This window comes from Callospermophilus lateralis, chromosome 17, assembly GCF_048772815.1.
Source record: "Callospermophilus lateralis isolate mCalLat2 chromosome 17, mCalLat2.hap1, whole genome shotgun sequence".
Taxonomy (NCBI): Eukaryota; Metazoa; Chordata; class Mammalia; order Rodentia; family Sciuridae; genus Callospermophilus; species Callospermophilus lateralis.
This window is the reverse complement of record NC_135321.1, coordinates 56081066-56087668: the sequence shown is the minus strand read 5'-3', so window position 1 is coordinate 56087668 and position 6603 is coordinate 56081066. Positions and strand designations below refer to the sequence as shown.

The following is a 6603-nucleotide window of genomic DNA, read 5'->3' as shown; positions in this document are numbered from 1 at the left end:
GCCCCGTAGGAGCTCTCAGGGCCCTCAGTGGGAAGAGCACACATTTTTGATTATGAGCTGTGTGCCTGAGAGTTCTCAAAGTGACCTGGACAGAGTGCTAGTAGAGAAAGAAAATGATCATCTGGCTTTCACACCCTCCTCTCACTGAGGACAGAAGAAAAGGCAGATGGGCTCACCATGTGTGCTACAGCCACCGCCCAGGTGATGGAGCTGACCACATCCCTGGGCAGCGCTCATTAGATGACTGCAGGAGCCTTGCCACGGCTTCCTGGACAACTCATGATTGAGATGGCTTACAGACCTAAGTTCACTAGCCGAGATTCATAGTGTTACATAGTGAATAATATAATACCTAAATTAACTCAATGTATCCATCTGATATTAATCTCATAATTGATACACTTACATCTAACATATTATCATAGTAAATTGAAATTTGAGAGTGTTAAAAACCAGTGAGCCCCAGCCACTTTTCGGTATTTATCCAAGTGAATTAAAATTTCTATAGCAGTACATGCATACCCACATTTATAGCACCACAATTCACAATAGCCAAGTTATGGAACCAGCCTAGGTGTCCATCAACAGATGAATGGATGAAGAAAATACAGTGTATATATACACAATGGAGCTTTATTCAGCCATAAAGAACAAAATTATGGCATTTGCAGGGAAATGGATGGAACTTGAGAGCATTATATTGAGTGAAATAAGCCAGACTCAGAAAATGAAGGGTCATATGTTTTCTCTCATATGTGGAAGCTAGAGAGGGAAAGAGTGGGGAGGGGAGGGGGGCTGAAATCTCAGGAAAATAGAGGGGAGACCACTGGAGTAGAGGAAGGGCATCAGGGGAAGGTCAGGGAGGGCAAGAGGAGATACTAAGGAACAAAATTGACCAAGTTATGTTGTTATATTGTGTGCATGGACATGTGGTAAACAACGAATCCTACTTTTATATATAATACAATGTGCCAATAAAAAAAGAAGGTGAGATATTTTCAGTTAATTGAAATTTAAATTGTGAAGTTTACATGGCTTTGGAGCTAGTCATATATTATAGCCTATTGGGTGACATACCTGGCTATTATAAAAGAACTAATAACTGAATTTAACATTTTTCTTTCATTGTGCTTTGATTGTGTTGGGCAAGCATCATCAGTCATGCTGGTCACTTGGTGTTTGCTTGGGTTTCATCTGTAAATGAATCTGCTGTCACTGGGTGGGAGAGAAATCCACTATTACCTGGGGTCCTTCCCCTTTATGTTTGCTTTGATATCAAATAAAACGATGGGCTAATTGTAAGTAGTGGAGGTTGAAATCTTAGATCCCTAAGTAAACAGGGAAGATGAGTTATTTCTATTCAGGCACTATCCACAGTAGAGAGCTCATCAGAGATGAGAGGCGGTGATGTGGAGGACAGAGTCAGAGAGGAGGTTTTGAGGTGGCGTTTCCTTCCCTTCAGCATCATCTGTGAAGTGAGCACAAATTCACAGTCATGGGAGAAGGTGGTTCAGGTATTGTGGGCTCCTCCTATACCCCATGCAAGGTGGAGAACTCATGTAAATGGTGGGGAAATGTGTTCCTTAGCTTTTCATCATGGTGACCAAAATACCTGACAAGAACACCTCAGAGGAGGAAAAGTTTGGCTCATGGTTTCAGAGGTTTCTGTCCCTGGTCTGCTGACTCCTTTCCTCTGGGCCCAAGATGAAGGGCACAGTATGGTAGAAGGGTGTAGCAGAGAAAAGTGCCTTAGCTCATGGCAGCCAGGAAGTAGACAGTGCACAAAATATGAACTCTAGATACATTCCCCCTTGACCTAATTCCTCCATCACACCCTACCTCCTACAGTTACCACCCAGCAGAGCAATCTTTCAAATTATTAATCAACGGGTGAGGTTATACCTCTTCTATTCTAATCATTAACCCTCTAAACATTCCTGCATTGCATAACATGAGTTTTGGGGGGACACCTCACATCTAAATCCTAACAGAAGCCTTCCTTGTATCAGGGCATTACTTCCCACATAATCCTCCAGCTCTGGCTCCCAGGGACACTAATAGTGCAAAGCTTCAGTAAACTATTTCTGTTTGATTTTTAATGGCAATTTCAAATGCTTGTAATGTAAAGTCTGTTTACCTGAGTACGTGGGCTACACAGGTCCCTCTGGCCAGTGAGTTACCTTCCACTTCTCACACCATGGCAGTAGCCTCTTGGGGCCTTTGACTGCATGAGAGAAAGTCACCACCTCTGACCAGATGGCCCATAGTGGGAGGCAGAAAGGGCCTTTCTGTGAAATAAAATTAAAATAATAAATAATAAAAGGATCCATCTCTCCTCCAGGTATCTGAAATGGTGAGAGGAAAGAAGGTCAAGGGGAAGAAGGTGGCCCAAGCCCCAGCCATGGTCAAGAGGCAGGTGACTCCACCATTCAGGAAGAGGCTAAGAGCAGACCAGAGACCAAGCAGGAGAGGAACCAGAGGCCGTTGGCTAGGGCTCAGAAGAAGGCTGCTGGCAAAGGGGTTGTCCCCACGAACAGAACATGGATCCTTTGAGCAGGGCCAACACCGTCACCACCTTAGTGAAGAACAGGAAGGCTAAGCTGGGAGAGACTGGACATGATGTGTATCCCATGGAGCTGGTTGTCTTCCTGCCTACCCTGTGTCGCAAGATGGGAGTTTCTTACTGCATCATCAAGGAGAAGGCCAGGCTGAGACATCGGGTCCACAGGAAGACCTGAACCACTGTCGCCCTCACACAGGTTAACTTGGAAGACAAAGGAGTTCTGGCTAAGTTGGTGGAAGCTCTTGGAACCAACTACAATGACAGATATGCTGAGATTCATCGCCACTGGGGAGGCAATGTCCTGGGTCCAAAATCCATGGCTCCCATTGCCAAGCCAGAAAAGGCAAAGGCTAAAGAACTCTCCACTAAACTGGAATAAATGTCCACGGTTGGGCTTCTGTACATAAGAATAATTGGCCTTCATCCAGTGTCTTGGGCTGAAGGCAGTAAACTTGTTTGGGACAGTAGCAAGCACATATCCCATAGTGTGAGAGCTCTAGAGACTCATTGTGTAACTTGCATGAAAAGGCTGTAGATAGCAGTAAAATACTCGGAAACCAAGCCAGGATTTTGTGATTGATCAGTCACTGCCTTATTTAAAGTAATGATAAATGTGAGTCTATAAAGCTTTTATTTATACCAAAAATACAAGATACAATAAAGTCAGGATCTGGAAAAATAATTAATTAATTAGTTAGTTAGTTAGTAAAAAAAAAGATCCCCAGCCAGGCTTAGGATGTGGAATAAGCAAGGCCTACATATCACCTACCATAACCCTTGGTACCCACCTCGGTAGGGTCCACTGAGTAGCCATGGCTCAAATCTCTCATATTGCTGCCTCCTCCACCCAGTTCACCCATTTTCCTGCCACTTCTTTTTCTAGGGAAAAAAATCAGTGAGGCAAACTATTTGGAATTGTGGCAAGCAGTTTTGTTTTATTTTGTGACTTAAGGAATAGTGACACAATGTGGTTATTCTATAGGAGCTTTTGTTCCAATAGGATAACATCTATGATAACTCATAAGGAGACACTTTTTATAATCACACAAAACTATACAGGAAAATTGCACCGTAATTTGCTTATTTGACATACTCAAAACAACTTCTCTCATGCAAGGAGTCATTTTTAGAAATCAGCTTGTAATGCCATGGTGGGCTAAACATTTATTGCCACATCACTGTAGGTTAATTATTTAGAACAGAAAGTGATCTTGCATGTTCTACGTGGTTTTAGAGTATCGTTTTCTTTCATCTGAGGCTCTGGTCCTAGAATGTTCTTGATATTTTACCTATCCTGGTCTCTTTTTTAAAACTTGGGGGACTTAGTGACAGGGCAAGTTTATTTATTTACTTACTCTAGGATTTCCTTATTGTGCTAAAATAAAAGTAACATGTAATTTATCATCTTAACTGTTTGTAAGCATAAAGTTCAGTGTCATTAAAGACATTTCTGATATGCAACCATTACTACTGCCCATTTCTCTTTGTCTTGTAAATCAAGTTCATTAAAAGCTAATTCCCCATTCCCATCTCCCCCAGTCCCTGGCAATCACCATTCATTCCACTTTCTATTTTTTGGTTGGGAGGGATCTGGGGTCTGTGGATGGAACCCTGGGTTCCACTTGTGCATGCTATACAAGTGCTCCACCACTGAACTAAACCTCAGTCCTTTTTAAATTTTTAGATAGTGGCCATCCTAATGGGTATGAGGTGGCTTCTCCTCATACTTCTAATTTGCAATTTCCTAATGATTAGTAATGTTGAACATCTTTCATGTGCTTATTTGCCATTCTTCTTTGAAGAATGTGTATTCTAGTTCTTTGTCCATTTTTAAATTGGATTACTTGGTTTTGTGTTGTTGAGGCTTAGGAGTTCTATATATTTTTCTGGATATTAATCCTTTGATCACATATGTGATTTGCAAATATTTTTCCTGTTCTTTGTGTTGCTTTTTGACTCTGTCAAAAAGTTTTGTTTAGTTTTGGTGCCAGAGATTGAACCCAGGGGCACTTTGTTAACTATGGTTAATAATAATCAGTAAACCAGGGAAGGCAGGTTAGGAGAGCACAGAAATGGGCAGCTGCTTTGGGAGGTAACTACTTCCAAAGTGGACCTAATTGAACTGGCCCCTGGCTCACCAGCTTCAAGGGCTAGAACTCTTCCCCAGCATTGCTGGGAGGTCCGTGAGTCAGTCAGCTGAAGAAGTAAAGTGGCCAACCTAACTCACAGCACAGTGAAGCCCACTGCCCAGGACATGACACACACTTGCACACACAGAGCTCCTGAAGAACTCTGTTAGTGACTCACCCTTAACAAAGATAGCCAAGGACCACCAGACACTTGAGGAAATCTGCCTTAACTTGCAAGACAGAAACCAGAAGAATAAATTTAGGGAATCAGAAGATACAGGGATCAGAATACAAGTTTTTATAAAGCATATCTCTAGGGCTGGGGTTGTGGCTCAATGGGTAGAGCGCTCTCCTGGCATGGGTGAGGCCCTGGATTCCATCCTCAGCACCACATAAAAATAAATTAATTAATTAAACATATTTTTTTAAAAATCATATCTTTAGCATTTCATGAGACAAGAACACTCTACATTTATCTTTCACCAGGAGATATTAAATTTGAAAACCAAAATAAAAAGAAGAATGGAAGTCAGATAATAAAGTGATATATACCAGAATGTAGAAGAATGATAAAAGATGTATGAGAAAAATAGTATAAATTCAGTGATTATTCCAGAGGGTCTAACAAGCAAATAATAGGCATTTCAGCAATTCAGAATAGAGAAAATGTAGGGAAGAAAATGATCAGACAATTCAAGATTTATAAGGACTGAAAAGAGTTTCCAGTTTGAAAGGGCTCATTCAGTATTCAATCCAATGTGTGAAAAAAATGCTCTGAGAAGGCACATGAACATAAACTTTGTTTGTTTTTGCAGTGATGGGGATGAATCCAGGGACTGCATATCTGTAAATGCTCCACCACTAAGCTGCACCCCAAATTCATGAATAAATTCTTAAATCCTCTACATAAGAAACAGGTAACAGAAAAAGGATACAAAATCAGAATAGCAACAATAGATGTTACAAAAGCAATGTTGTAGTCCTTTAAAACTGAGAAGGAAAATAATCCCCAATGTAAATTCTATCATCTAGTTTAAGCATTGTGTCCCCCAAAATACCTAGGGTATCCTTCAGCCCCAAGGTGAAGTGTTAGGAGCTGAGGCTTCTGGAAGGTGGTTAGGCATGGGGGGGAGCCTTCTTCTCATACCCTGATCCTTTGCACAAGATTCACCACATTTTGCCATAAGTCTTAAACAACATCCAGCTTTTCAAAGTATTTACATACATAAAACAGAATGGAAGAGAGAAAAGAAGGGAAAAAAAGGAGGAAGAGAGACTATGACAGATAATCTTGGTTGTCAATTTAACTGGATTCAGAGATGTCTAAAAGATTAGGAGAGCACACTTCTGGGCGTGCCTGTGAGGGTGTCTCCAGAGATGATTTGCATGTGGGTCAGCCAACTGAGAGGAAGACCTGCCCTGAATGTGGGCAGCCCTTACCAATAGGCTGGGGACACAGAGGGCATAAAAAGCAGAAGGGGAAGCCTGACATCGTGCACAAGCTTGATTCTTCTTAAGCAGGTGCATCAGACCCCAGCTTCTTCAAATTCTCAAGGTGGACTTATATGAACAACTCTCCAGGGAGATTGTAGGAAGGCTTCAGCCTCAGACTGAGGCTGCACCATTGTCCCTCTTGTTCTGAGGCTTGGACTGAGCAACTGCTCATTTCTATGGCTCCCTGCCTACAGATGGCCACTGTGGGATGACCCAGCCTTGAGCCATGTGAGTTGATAATAAACCTCTTTTTATCATTACATACACTTCCTATGGTCCTGTTCCTCTAATGGATCCTGACTAATACAGAGAGAAAAGGGGACGAGGAGAAGGAGAGAGAGGGACCTGATAAATTAGTTCCTATTAAGCTAATTACGATCCATAACAGTTTGGTGAATTCCCTTTCCCAAGAAAAAT

At 41.8% G+C, this 6603-nt stretch overlaps 1 pseudogene; it reads left to right on the top strand.

Moving 5' to 3' along the window:
• Window positions 1-1394: 1394 nt before the first annotated feature.
• LOC143382651 (large ribosomal subunit protein eL8-like) lies at window positions 1395-3185 on the top strand (annotated as a pseudogene).
• The last annotated feature ends 3418 nt before the right edge of the window (window positions 3186-6603 follow it).